General features: G+C 32.6%; 1 pseudogene; it reads left to right on the top strand.

The window, feature by feature from the left end:
- Window positions 1-1,527: 1,527 nt before the first annotated feature.
- LOC119582933 lies at window positions 1,528-7,776 on the top strand (annotated as a pseudogene).
- The last annotated feature ends 8,070 nt before the right edge of the window (window positions 7,777-15,846 follow it).

Below are 15,846 nucleotides of genomic sequence, written 5' to 3'. Positions count from 1 at the left end.
CTGGAATAAAAATCAATACCTCATTGTTGTTTATTTTACGTAATTTCTTCTTCGTTTTTGCATTGTATCCATCATAAGTAACCAAGTATATGAAACATCCTATAATTATCTCCATTTATACAGTGTTGACAATTTCACATAAATATTTACACAGCGGTCCCTCTAGTATTGTTGTGGTCAGCTGGTGGCAACAAGGCGGGAAATTGAAGGTTAATTTAATCTTGGTTTATTAACCGTTTCTCTTAAAGACGTTCATTATTTCTTATTTTAGTTCATTTTCTTAGGTTTACAGCAAAATGAGTGTCTTCAAATACATATTATGAAGAGATAAGCAAGATCCCTAATCGATTAGTTTTTGGAGAATTACGATTCCTATTAAAGTTTGTGAACTCACGCCTGGTTTTATATTGATGGAAGAAAATAGTGTTTGTTTTGTAATTGCCTTTCCATGCGAGTTAATGAAAAATGTTGAAAGTATTAATTAAAATAGCTGGGGTACTTTTAAATATCACGTTTCATGTCTTGGATTAAATGTCAGATTCGGTTTCACGTCGTTTTCCAGGATGATCTAGAATGAATCATCTTTTTCTTTACAGAGTGGCTGGTAGTTATTTGTCTGTTTGTGCATATTTGCGTTTAATAAAACATTGATGCATTGTATGTCTTTGTGTAGATGAAGTAATATATTAGTATCAACTATTTGAAATGTATGGTTATATTTATGAGGTGTGGCAGAAAATAGAAATATTCTGCATAATATGCATTTATATGTATTTTAGATTTGACAGATTTGGGGTAATCAGACTGTGTATTTTGCAAGGCAAACATTATCAAGGATGATGTCGATAATATGTATAATTTGTTTGGGAAAAGGGAAAAATTTTGAACATTATTTTTGATATGTTTTACTTACATTGTTGGAGTGAAATGACTCAGACCCGTTGAGAACTGAATAACATTGACACGTTAATATCTGCTGATTATGTTTATTATGGCTTTGGAAGATATCAATTTTGCAATGTCATGTTTTGTCTGAAGGAATTTAATATCCCCTTTTTAGATATTAGTAATCCATAGGACATGCTCATTTTTCTGTTATTGGTAACTTTATGTATCTTAGGTCTAAACTGTATCAATTATACTCATTTTCAGTTTTTTTATTGCCACCAAGAATAAAGGGCTCTTTACACATGATTTTTCCCTAGGAGTAAAACAAAATTTTAAAAATGAGGTCTCAGACCGTGAAACAAACATGAAACCTTTTCTTTAGGGTTAAAAAGGCAATATAAAACTGAGGTATCACCTAGTGAAAAATATGAAAGGTACAACTAAGCTATATAGACCAGTGCCTTGTATCTAGTTAAACTGACCATTTACCATATTACTATTTGATGTTACTTCCTTCCAGAGGAAGGATGGAGGTAAAAATTCTGAGGAATTGGTAGCCCTTTCTGAAGAAGTCTACAAGAGACCAACTAGCTGCAAGGGCAGGCCAGAAGGGGGTCAGAGTCACAGTGTCCTCACCAAATGAAACTGCAGTTTGTCATGCTGCCACCGACTGTGGTGGAAAATTATAAAAATTATGTAGGCAGTAGTTATTTACATTAAATCTTAAAATACAGTTGAATTAGTTTTATAGCACAAGTGAAAGGGAAATTTTCAATAAGCAAATTCTAGTATATGTTTAATGCAGGCTTGGGATAAATGACTTGGAAAAAAGGACACTCTGGACGTGACCTTATTGTAGATGGGCAACATTCCTTACACGCGTTTGGCATCTCAGTCCTCTTTAGATAAGTGCTAAGTGCTGTTTAATCACATTGACACACATTTAGGCTAGTTGGACATACTTATTCCAGTATTACAGTTTGAACATTGATGCATTTATGTTTGGTTATCAAGTTGTTTTGTTTCATTTTAAGTAAACATTAACAGTGATTTGAATTACTTCCAGGCTAGTTTTTGAGCAGCTTAGCAGAGTCTCAATCAGAGCACGTAACCTTAAGTGGAGTAGATGCGAATATGGTTCCCTACTATTAGACTATGCATATACTTCTGCAATAACAATCACAGAGAGCAATGTTCAGGTAATTAAGTTTTTCTTGTTTCCTTGTTCATACTTGATAGTATTATGTTCTTGAGATATACTCCAAAAATTTTCTGAAACTTGAAACTATTCCCTGCTATAACAATATACAGTATTGGTATTTTAAGCAACTGTGATTATGTCATTAAACAGGAATGAACATCTAAATCTCTATTTAATTTTTTCCATAATTCAAGGCCTCCTAAGTTGCATCAAACCTATTGGAAGTATCTGCTGTGAGAGAGCATGCTCCCGATTCCTGGAACGTCAATTGACGTATCAAATTGTGTTGGAATCCATTGCTTTGCCGAAGCACATGCCTGTCATGAGCTCACCAAGAAAGCCAAAGCCTATACTTAAGGTATGAAGGCACCTTATTTTTATAAATCATTAAGGATTTTTTATTGCTGAATTTTAGAACAATTATTGCTTCATATCATCATCTTTATCATTATTATTGATAGTATTGTTCTTATTATTGTTATTATCATTACTGCGCTGCATTTTTTTTCTATTATTGCTACTCATTTAAACCCATAAAAAGCTAGGGAACCCTTTGTTTTTTTTATAAGGTTATACCAAAAGTTCCTGACAAATCATAATGCATATTAACTGGTAACCGATGGCTAGAACTTTTAGAAAAAAATTCATTGTTCTGTATATTATTATTCATTAGTTGTAGTAGTAGTGGTGGTGGTGTTTATTATAATATTTTCTTTTATTTTGATATAATAATTCTGGTGGATCATTGTTAAAATTTTATTCTCTCTTATTTCTTGATTATAATTTGAATTGATTTTGGGGTTTTTGGTTTTCTTTTCTTCAGAAATTTAAACAAATGTGTCGTGGGAGAAGAATGGTTAATCTCCCTGTCGAAAAAGTTGTAGAGATCTTTCTGCAGAGGGAGTTGGAAGGTGGAAAGGGAAGAGCATGTGTTTGGAGCTGCCACAGCTTGGCTTCACCATTCCTACCAAGCAAGAGCACCTACTTTCCATAAGGTAATTGTCTGTGTGGGAGATTGATGATTGTATTTTATTTTGGGGCTTTGTGATATATATACACACATACACAGGTAGACATATGATTATGTTCTTTCTCTTGCAGGGCTTGAGAGGATTGAGACTAGCCCTTGTTAGTCCTTATTTTTTAGTGGATGTTGTGGAAGGAGAGAAATGGCCGTGAGGTCCTCGCCGGAGTGCCGTGTGGGAAGGGAGGAGGCGAGGCTCTACCATCTCCTTCCCGACGACGCCACCCGCTGACATCCCCGAGAACGAGACATCGAAGGAACACGAACACAACGACTGTAAAGGATAATCTTTCATGGACCAAATCCATTTTATTCAGGGATCAGTTTGTTGAAATGTGACTAAGGATTTTGAAAGTTTGACATGAGTGCTGTTAATGTGAGTTTGTTTTTTATTTGTTGGCAGGGGAATTGTGGCAGGGGCGGTGAGGATAACAAAATAGTGTTGCGGGTCAGTTGAATGTTACGACCCACATGCTTTACTGCTGGAGGAGTCTCTCTTTTCTGCCGTTGCCGTGAGGTGGCTCATGATCATTTATAACTGCATAGTTTATGGTGATTGTATGTCTGGTTTTGTCCAGAAGGGTTAAAGGAATTTGCTAACGATCTGCAGTGATACATTGTGGTTGCGGTCTAGCTATTATTTGATCCTCTTAGTCTATTTAATGGCTTTTTTATTGGAAAGCAGTATAACTTTTGATTGACCTCTAACTATTAATTGCCGTCTTTTGAGATATGGTTATATGTAAGGATTCCTTTAGTTTTTTTTCTGAATATTTAGCTGAGCTCTCATCTCTTTTTATTGAAGCATTTCGGTCATATAGTTTTGGTTTTCAGATCATTAAATTTATGTCCAGTGTGATTTTTGTATTAGTGTTATTTACACATAATGGGTTTACAACGTTATCACCAAGGAGTAATTCAGTCCTACCATTTCATCTTTTAGTTTGAATTACTATTGCATGAGGATCAAAATCCATGCAATAGGGTTACTTGAGTGACTCTTCTCTGTGGCTTGGGCCCCAGCCGACATAAACACTCATGCTAATAAAGGACTCTATTTTCCCCCCTTTGAAATGTTGAAGCTCTTTTTCTATAAAAGCGATTTTGCTTTTTTACCATTTTCCAAGCTAAAATTTGTCATGTGTCGCTGATTTTTAGCTAAATCTTTCAAGGTAGTTACAACTCGGGGCAATAACAATATCTAAGTAACTTTGTGTATTTGTGACATTTTAATTTTCTTTATTAGCAATCCTGAGCAGGGAAATGTGTCCCCCCTAGAGCGGGCACTCTTCCGAACATGTCGGGGAAGCAAATTCCACCTCGTTTAGGAGAGAAACAAGCAAAAAACCCTTTCCTAAGGGCCCCCTGGGGTTTATCCTTTTCCCAAGAGCTTTGTGCACCATGGAGTCATTCCAAACATCCGGGCCCTTCAGCCTAATTTTTCAGGGACAACACATTCCCTGTCACTCAGCCTTACCCAAATTTTTCCAGATTACATGTCCCGATCATCCAGCCCTGTCAAATGTTTCATGCGTAAAGGGTCACTTTTCGGGGATCCAGTGAGTTATAGCATTAAAAAAAAATAAAACTTTTTCCAAAAAAATTCAAGGACTCAAAAAGTCGGTAAAGTCACTGGGGACATACTAATTGGGGCTGAGCATTTGTGGGCAATTGGTGCAAACAAAATATAAAAAACAAAACCAAGTGAACATTGCATGTACCAGTGCTAAGTGGTTAAACTTGGTAATAATGGAAAAGATAATGTTTAAATATTTTAAAAATAAAGAGCCAAAGATAAAAGAAAAATAATTTTGGGGTCTTTTCAGAATAAATTAAAAATGTTCATTAGTGATTTTGTTTAGATTATTAAGGTTTGATATTATTTGAGAGGCAGCTTTTTATTTTTGTTTTATGATGAGGGTTTTAAAGATAAGAAAGTGCAACATATAAAAATCAAGATGATATTCTAAATTTCAAGCATATTTATAGTAAAAGGCAATTAAAAAAGGGAGTTTAATGTTTAGGTTTTACCTTTCAGAAAACCCGGACTATTTGTTTCGGGAGAAAATTTCGTTTTTAAGCGGTGGCAAAATTTCCTGAGGGCACTGTCACAAGGTGTAGTGGCGGTATGATCCTGGGTTTGGATGAGTGGCACGATCTAGCCCCTATGTCAATGCCAAGATCTGAATTAGGAAAGGTTTGTTATGTTGTAATTGACATAGATTGAAATTTATTTTTTTGCAATACCGTGAACTGGTTAAATGTATATTTTTTACGTCCCCATTCTCAAAACCTTGTCTGCAACATATTTTATGGTTTTTAAAAGGCTCTTTTTATATAAATCAGTTTTTAGTTTTTATTTAAATTCATGTTTAGTGTGTTGATTAAAGAACTAAAATCCATTTTGCACATAAAGAAAGGGGTAGATCCAAATCGGCAAAGTACTGTTAATGGAATCTGCCTTTGAAGACACCTTAAAAATTTTATCCATTTTCTTATATTAAAGTTTTTAAAAAATTTGTTCCCTCACATTTCGGGCCTGAAGTTTTTTTCTATGCCCCCTGGAGCCGCCTTCTCGAGGATATATTTTTGTGTAGGGGAGGGAGGGGTCCAGCGATGGACTCTGGGGAAAACTTTTAGACCCCGACAAACTCGTGGAAGGGGGTTGCCCAATGAAGTTGTCCTCACATCCCCGCTGTGGCCGCCTCCCAAGGAAAGCTGTATGTTGCGGAGGGGCCATTTAGGGGGGAGATGGCATGACATGGCTCAAGTAGGCATTTGTTTAATTTCCTTCATTTTTTGATAAGTAAATTTATATCTCAGATTCCCTTTAAAAGCATTTTGTCTAATCTGAATTCCTTTTTTCAAGGTATAGCCCCTCACACAGACACAGGGGAGCAATTCCCTTAAATGATCTTCCACGCAGTGGTTCAGCAGCAGCAGTTCTTCAGGATATTTATATTTTTGGTAGGTTAAATTTTTTTATGAAAATTTATTTGTCTTTTTTTAATTTTAAATAATGTTTTTAATAAAACGATAATAATGAAATAGGGAAAATTTTATGTAGTAGTAGTAGTAATAGTATCATCCTTTCACATTTTTTCCTTACAGGGGAGGATGGCATGCTTCAACAGAAAATACAAATAAAGTAGAGAGGTTTGATCCAAGAACCAGTACATGGCAGACTGTGGCTGGCATGTGTGAGCGCCGCTATAGACCAGGTGTATATTCTGTATTTATGCCACATAGCATATCCAGAAAAACATATACTCACTTATAAATCAGCTTATTGTTATATTTACCACTGGTATTCATATGGAAATATAAAAATATAATTTTTAAGTGTTTTTTAAGTAATCACCATATTTTTGGCCCCATTGAGCTTTTAACTTTGGGAAGAAGTATCCTTCAGATCCTCCAAAATTTTCCAAAAATTCATTTTGGGTATGAATTACCTTATTCTAAATTTTATATCATTTTGGTATATTCTTTTTAGTTTTGAACCCCATGATGGACGGGGTTACCTGCAGTTTATTTTCCCATTTTCTTTTTAAATTATTTTTAGATGATTTTCTATCTGTATTAGGGATATACTATTTCTTGAAATGTTAATATACATTTTATTTGTGTATGTGCAGGTGTAGCAGTGGTTGACAGTAAGATCTACATACTTGGAGGAGAGGATGGTTGGGAGCACTTCCATGACACCATTGAATCTTACAGCCCCACAGAAGATAAATGGACCCCTATCGGTGAAATGCTGACAGGCAGATCATGGCTTTTCCTGCGCACCACTCAGGGTTTGTTTAACTAAACAGTCAAAGGGGAAGATAGTTAAGACAAAACGCTGACATGCAGAACACGCAAACATGGACAAATACAGATTTGGTTTTATGCAGAAAAGATATGAAATGCCAAAATAAAATTTGTTTTCCTCCCTCATGAGGTTCATTGTAATGTTTTTGTTTTGACAAAAAAGAAGAAGAAGAAATCTGGGGGGATAGGGCCCTTCCAATCAGACCAGGAATTTCCCGACACAGAAATATTGTCTGATGCTACAACTTCTTATCGTTAATAGTATAGTATTCATTTTTTGAATTAGTTCAAGATTTTCCTATTCTTTTTTCATATAGATAGTTTCTAAAAGTTTTATTGATAAACTTCTTCAAGATTTACAAAATTAAGTTGCCTTAAAAATTTTATTTAAAGAATGGTTTCAAATTCTAATTTTGATGTACACCATGCATGCCTCCATTGCATATGCTTCACAAACCTTGTTTTTAAAATAGAAGGTAAATGTATGTATATATACTTAAAGAACTTTATAACTATATTTTCAGATCAAAAAGGAGATTTTAGGCGACTTGGCGACACCCCTGTCTTGACATCCACGAGCCTCCACCAATCAGGCACGACAAACACTTTGGAAGTAGATGGAGCAACCTCCAACTCTTTCGATCCTGTAGATTATTACAATAAGGATGTGTTTGTTCTTTCTGAAGATAGTTATTTTAGATCTAAGAGCATGATGTGTGAAGGGACTTTACTGCATTGTCAGGTTGACAAAGAGTAAAAAATAATAGTGAATGAATATTGGAAAACATGCAGGATGCAGAACTTTTAGTATGTTTATGAGGTATAGAAAAAGAGAAAGATCATTGCAGAAAAAAGATAATGTGTTCACAACACAACCCATGCTCTTCTCATTGGGGGAGGGCCAAAAAACTCGGCATTGGTGGGGAAAGGGGGGGACCCCAAAGGGCAAGTGGATGTTTTCTCCCTTTGGAAATAAGTTCACCCCCTTTTTTCTTTTTCCCTTTAAAATATTCTTGTGTTTCATTACTTTCTTTTCTTAGTATATTTTTTTCCTTCATATACTTTCTTTTCTTATCTATTTCCTTTTCTAATTCAGTTCATGTGTGTATTTATTATCATTATTATTATTTTACAAGACATATTGCACATTATACATCCCTGTCTTGAGTGTTTATTATTGTTGGTTTTATTCTTATGAAAATGGAATAAAAAAACCTGATCCTGTGTTTCTTTCAGTTCATTATATTTGATATTGAGTGTGTTTGTCTTGGATTTTTTTTATTTATATAATTGTATTCAGAGAAGGACTAATTTTCTTTTACCTTTTATAATGTTTCTCCTTTTCTTTTATTCTCTCTCTCTTTCCTCTGCCTGCTCACAAATTATTTTGCAATTAAGGAAAATAGAGAGAGAGAGAGAAATAGTGCAAATTGTTCCTCCTTTTGTATTTTAAAGCTTTATTTAGACTTCTTAAGCATTATTGTTTCATTGCTTGGGTATTCATTTGAAGCGATAAAAAGAACTTTGAGATGCTAGTGAATGATTGTAGATAATTAATAACAACATTATAATTTTTAAAAAGAGATTCAAATCAAACTGCCATAACCTATACAAAACTCAATATAGAGCCTTGAATGATGAGTTTTGTAGTTGTAGTTGTATGCCTTTGATGAAAATGATGCAAGTGATCCTCTAGCAATATATATAACAGAAAGTATTAAAGTGAAAAAGTATTAATGTCACGTACATTTCAGTGTCCCTTTGCGCTTCATGTATGACAGAGTCATGGAAGTGGCTTTTATAAAGATCTGTTTAAAAAAAATATATATATTTTTAAAAAATAGGAAAAAAAAAAATGAAGGTTGCCATAACTTTTAGATAATGCAATAAGCTAGTAGTGTAGGAAAATGGGGGAAAGTGAAGATATTCTGCATTGGAAGCAAATGCAAGAAAACAGCTTGCAGCTCTGAAACATTTTCAATATAAATGTTTGTTTCTTTTACAGTTGCCACCGCATTTGTCTTATGTAAAATTGTTCACAGTCACGATTGAGTTTCTTCAAATATCACATTAAATTTTAAATTTTTATTTCAAGTGTCAGGTGTGATGCATGAAGAATCAATGTTTTTTTTCTTAAATATCAGTCACAAATGCAGCTGTTTTAAGGTATTGAGACCTGAATATAAAAGATTGTTTTATTTAAAGCAAAAGATGTCTCATCTCCCAGTTAGGACCTGTATTTTGTGTTGATTAGGTATAACTGTAGGTAATGGGGTTTTGATTGACATGAATAAAAGGGGGAATAACAGTATGCTATAATTGAGTAATACATATCAGTCTTAAGTCCATCCTTGTTAGAGCGTTTTCTTTTTAAGTGTGTTGTTAGTAAGTCTCAAAATTTTTCTTTTGGGAAGGGTGTGACAGATTATCACAAAGTTTTTTAAAAACCGTGCTTTTGAAGACATCTTTTTTCAAAAAAACTTTGTCACAAAATTTTTTCTAGTTTCTTTTAGTTATTTTTTGGACCCTACAATTTTTTGTTACTGTATTTATAGGTTATGCCAAGGGAAAAGATTTTTCCCCAAACCCTTTTTTTTTTGGGGGGGGGGGGGGGGGGGGGGAATTTTTAAAAAAAGGGCCATCAAGGGGTTTCCTTTTTTTTTTTTCGGGTTTTAATAAAAACACCCTTTTTTTTTAAAAAATTTTTTTTTTTTGTTTTTTTCTTTTTCAATTTTAAAAAAAATTTTTTGGTTTTGGAAAAACCCCCAAAAATTTTACAATTTTTTTTTTCTTATTTATGGGGAAAATTTTTTTTTGCCAAGGGTTTTGAAGAAAAGATTTTTCCCCACCTTTGGGAGATAAGCCATCGTTCCTCTTTTTTTTAATATCACTTGAAATTTTTTCTTTTCTTAAAATTTTTTTTTTATTTTTTGAAAGCATAAGCAACTGTTCATCTTGTTCTGCTCATTTGTTTCCAATTAAATTTTTGATTTTTACCAACTCTTGCTTGAAACTATTTCATAGTTGATCATAGATCACTTGATATCCTAGCTCTCACTGTTTCTCCTACTTACATACAAGCCCTCACTATATGCTACTTGCCTTGTATGATTCAATAAAAACCAATCAATAACTGTACTTTGGTTGGAGTTTGAAGTGTAGTTTGATCCCTAGAGAAAAGAATTAGTAGGTCAGTCTATTTTAGGTGTACCCATCAGAAGTACAGTATAATAGGTCTTTAGTATCTGTTAACTTATGGTTAGTGCTGTATAGTAAAAATTTTTGTGATGTTTTTTTTTTTTTTTTTTTTGTTTTTTTTTTTTTTTTTTTTTGGAGCGAGGTTAGTTACTGTCAGTTACTTTAGAAAATTTTCATTTCTTAGAAGCTTTGGTAGAATTTTTGTGTTCTATGGAAATAAAAGTGTTTTTCAACAGGTTGTTTAAAAAGGAGTATATGAATGTAATGTGGTGATGTTCTGCTTAGCGTCCATGATATATCCATTGAAATGAGATATATGACTTGAACACCATACTATATAGTTTTATGGGATTCTGTATTCTCTAATTAGCACTTGTTTGGATGTATTTCATGGAAATAAACTTAATCAGAGGGTGTGCTACAAGGGATACACATGTTCAAAGTTAAACACTAACCCACAGACATAAAATTATTAAAAATTTCAAAAAGGACGTTATGCAGGGCTTGGTTGTCTTTGTAGTTTTTTCCCCTATCTTGAAAAATTTTTGTCCAGGGGCCATGTAATATTTTTTTGCCCAATAATTCTGTGATATGTTTTATACTCAGTTTACTTTTTGTTTTTTTTTCACCATGCACTAAAGAGAACTTTTTGACTTTTTGAGTTTTGTATTTTTTTTATCACAGATGAGGCTCTTAGACATACCTAACACTAGTTTTGTGTTTCAGGCCTCATGCAATTTGTAATTGCACACATGGCAGCTTATGTGAATCCTACTCTTGTTTTGAAGTTATTGGCTATATTTATCTTCATTTACCATAGATATCTTTTATGTTAGTTTTATCTGACTTATTTTAAAGTATACAGATTTACATTATTTTTATGCTGTTCAGATTGTCATATATTTGCCATCACCAAAAAGGACATGAAATATTTGACAGTGGTTGTAGAATTCCGAGCATCCGTTGTCATTTATTGTACCATGTGACGTCCATTAACCCACACTGTAGGTCTACATATCTCAGTAAGTAAATGAAAATACTAGGATTACTTTTTATATATTTGATATCTGTATTAGGATACTTTAAGGATGTAGGGAGAAATTTTCTATGAAAAATGGGAAAATTTTCCCAGAGTTGTAAGCTAGACTTTCAATTCATGTGAAAACTGAAACTTTGGCAACTTTTTTTATTCAGCTTTATGAGTTTCTGCCCGTCTGCGTGGGATTTGTGTGCCCGTGAGCATGGCATGTCTGCTCTGTAGGCACATGCAGGTTTTTGGGATGACGGTGTGTATGGCCCCTTTCGGGGGGGGTGCGGGGAAAAGTACATGTTTTAAAAAGGCATGGTCATTTTTTTTGGGCATAAAATCAATGGTCCCTCAAAAAGGAAATCATCAGCAAGCCAAAGTTTCATAAAATTTTACTACAAAAAGAAGCTTTATTCCAAATTTCATGCTCCGTCTATCTTGGATTACCTCACAGTAATATAACTGGGTAATCTTGGTATATCATGTGTTCATAACAGCAGTGTTACAAAAGATTATACAATATGTGTATTTTATGACATGTTTTCTATATTTTTAAAAATTTCTTTAAAAAAAATATGTTAGCCCTTTAACAGGGTAATTAACCTTGCATTTTGATATCCTTGTCAACTCATGATTCTGTCCAGATTGAGAAAACTATATGATGTCATTCAAAGTAAGAGCAGTCTGTACATGAACTATATATATTATTTTAAGTTAAAAAAAAGATAACCCTGGAACAATTGGTTTTTTGATATTTTTTATAAATTTTCAACAACCCACGAAAAATTTGGGTTCAGCAGAGTAAAGGAATTTTCCCCCCCTTTAACCCAATATACCCTTATTCCCCAAATTTACTGTCCTAAGTTTGCTATTGTAAAATTCTTTGTTGGTGAAGCGAAGGCCCGACATAGAAAAACGGTGGTCCGGAAACTATTTCTATTTTTCCTATTTGACTTTGAAAATTTTGAAAAAAAGTGAGAAAAATATTTGTTTTATTTTGACTGCCAGTTGTAGAAGGGAAATTTTAATTTTCAGCTTAAAATATGTGGAAAGAATAAATTAAATAGGTAAATTTAATAGTACTCATTTTGTCATAATTATCAATGTAAATGAAAAACCTTATAATCAATGTAAAGTCAAAGAAAAATATGGTTATCTTCCATAGTAGAAATATTTTGTCTGACTGTTATTTAGATTTATGGAATAGCAAAAATTTTTTTTTTACTAATCTGTCAAAGAGGGTTTTTCATTCGTATCATTTTCCCCTTTTTGAATTAAAAAAAAAAAAAAAAAAAAAAAATAAATTTAAAACTTGTGTTTCATTCTTCCCCCAATTATAAAAATTTTTGCATCAAAAAAACTAAATATTAAAAGGCATTCTGCCAAAAAAAATTTTTTTCCCCAAAGTAATAAGAAGAATTAATGGAAATTTATTATTTTATTTTCTTATTTTATACACTAAATATTATCAACTGACCTTTTTATAGATGCTATTATGTTTCAATTATAAAATAACTGATGTGAAAATACAAAAAGCATAAAATTCATGTTTTAAAATTTTTTCATTAAAAAAAAATTTATTAACAAGTAACAAAAATTTGCAAGCTATGCTCAATACAGTCGTACCAACAGCGCTCGCAGTTGCTGTCATTCCGAGAAAAACCTGTTTAGAATCTGCCTAAACATAGGGGGGGGGCCAACCTTTTTTTTTTTTTTTTTTTTTTTTTTTACATCGTAATCTCACATTTCAAATTCCATAAACATAGCAAGATATGTTTTATAATCAAGAAAGGAAGCACATTTCAATTCCAGAGAAATTGTGCTTAAACAACCACTGTAAACAAGGAATACATAACAGTATATACAAAATTCAGGTCATTCACAATAATCAACCAAACAAAGAACTGTAATAGTGATTTATTAGGAAATAAATGTACCTATAAAAAACACTTAAACAATTGTAATGGGAACGTTCATCTGTACCTGAGATTCTATGGATAAAAAAAAAAAAAAAAGTTTGAAAAAATAAATCTTCAAATCTAATTTCTAAATTTCTACTAATTTTTCCCCAATAACCCAGTTGTAACAGTGAGTGAGTGGAGTTGCAATTCTTAATTCCTTCTCTAATAACAAAAAAGAAAATTTTTCCAAAAACAAAATTCATCTTTTTACAACCCGAAAAAACGAGGTTGATATCAGGCTTCATAAAAAACCCAAAATTTAATTTCTTAGTATTGTGTTATCTGTGCTACTAGCATACCTAAGCAAAAACTTGTGAAACATATAATTTGGCTTTGTCATTTTTGGTATCTTTATTAAGTAAGCTGTCATATCTACCCTGTTACCGGCTACTATCTATGATACATAAACAATTATCTGTATATTGTCTAAATCATAAATATCTGTATCTGTATATTGTTGAAAATTTTAGCAAAAAACGATCTTTTCCTGAAATCATAAAAATATCATATTTACAAATTTTCTTCCATTCCCTATAATCTAAACCTTTTGTGTAAATCTAAAATCAAAACATTTAAAGGAATTTCATCCATCATACAAAATTTCATACTCATACTGAAATTACTGTAAATAAAGCACCACATCATTAACTGACAGTAATTTCTCTGCCAGACAACCCTTAACATAAAATAGTAAAAGTAACAATTTTCAAGAATGATCCAACAAAATTCCAAACTAAGAAGAAATTGTGTCTTGAGCAACAAAAAGATCATAAAATCCATTAAAAATTACTCTGCCCCAAAAAATGGATATTAAATCAAAATTCTTCAGTAAAACAAGTCAAATATTTCAGCACAGATCACTAGCCTGAATTTCTAAGACTTCCTTCTACATGAGAAGAAACCTAATACAAAATTTGTCTTGACTAGACCCCTATAAAAAAAAAAGCAACATACAGAAAGATTATCATGAAGATTTCTAGATATCAGATACAAATATATATTCTAGCTGCTGCATACATCTCCCTTTAAGATATTCAACATTAATCCTCTGTACCTATAGCTTTACTTTAGAAGAAACAAATGACAGTGAATAATATGAATGACTGACATACTAATACAACCAAATACATTTGTGCTATATAAAAATGGATGGACTGTTTAGAATCAAAAGTATGGCTTGGAGAAAACATACACGGGACAACCTTAGTTTCACAAGGCACATGTAAAGGCAACTGTGATACAATTTGTATCTCTATAGTTATGGTTCATTTGGTACTTTCAATTTCTAATACCCTCCATTATCATACAACATTTGGTTCTAATACATCTAATAAATAAGTGGTACATATTATAAACATATTAGAAAAGCATAATAACATGAGGATAATGCCAAACTAAGCTACAGAATTGCATGACACTGACCAATCATACATCTCTTGATATCAAGAGAAGAGAAGTCTTTTTTTTCATTGCAATTATAAGATCTAAATATAATTATGGCTAGTTGTCCATATTAATACTCAAGAGACAGAGCTGCAAAGAGAGAATGAGAAAAAAAGTAGAGAGGGAGAAATGAGTAAAGATCCAGACAAGAATAGAAGTCACAGAAGTAAAGATAACTTGACATAATGCTACCACTTATGTAAAATGGTCTAGTTTATGATAAAATGGTAAATTTTATGGTAAAATGGTCTTTTTTAAAGCAAATGTGGAAAATCTGAAGCTATATGAGACCACTAATTGCCTAACTCATTAAAGATCTGGCTCTAAAGTTATGGTTAACATTGATAAGATAAATTCACAAAAAAAAAATGCTAATACATAAACTGACACTGAATGTTCAGACTAAACAAAGAAATATCAAGAAAGCACAAAAACTGATATTCCAAAATGAACTTCTTAAGAAGTGCACATAAAATATGCACACAGAAAGCAAATATTCCTTACCTAAGATAAAGGACATGCAAGTAAAATAGGACATGATTAATTTCATCATTTAAAAGAGCTATTGTTGTGTCTGTTATTGTTTACAGATAACAAAAAAAATTGAAAAAATGAGAATAACGTCAAAGTAATTACTAAATTAGATTTTATTCTGTTGAAACATATAGAAAATAGTAGTTCATAATTTACCAAATTCCTCAAATCCACAAAATATAAAAATAATTTAAATTTCTAAACCCATCATTCACAAAAAACCATATAAAACCCTTAAAAAAATTTAAATACATTTATGTGTAAAAAACCCTTATCTTTTGTCTGATAGTGTGTTTGTATATGAAAGGGTGTGAGTGTGTGTGTGTGTTTATGTATGTGTGTTAGTGCATGTGTGAGTGCTAATGTGTGTAAGTGTGAGTGTGAGTGTTTGTGTGAATCTGAGGGCGAGAGTGTGAATGTGAGTGAGTGGGGGGGGGGGGGGTGCACGTTTGTGGCGATCTGCTTAGCTTCATGTTTGCACTAACTTTTGCATGTTGGATCACAAAATTATGCATGCATATATCACAGAGGGTTACTGTGCAGTGAAGGTTTGCACACAATGCATTGCAAACTGTCAACAGTGCATAACTGTGATTTTTAAATACTCTTATAAATGTATACACAATGAATGCTCAAAGCAAAACTGCATATTACTCCTCACAGACTAGTTTCACAAAGAAGCCTCACAAAAATGTATATAACACTCAATATTCTCCTGTCTTTCCTCTTCGTATGGCACGCTGCGGTGGGTTCA

The sequence above is a fragment of the Penaeus monodon genome, chromosome 16 (genome assembly GCF_015228065.2).
Source record: "Penaeus monodon isolate SGIC_2016 chromosome 16, NSTDA_Pmon_1, whole genome shotgun sequence".
NCBI classification, from domain to species: Eukaryota; Metazoa; Arthropoda; class Malacostraca; order Decapoda; family Penaeidae; genus Penaeus; species Penaeus monodon.
This window is presented reverse-complemented; position numbering and strand designations above follow the sequence as displayed.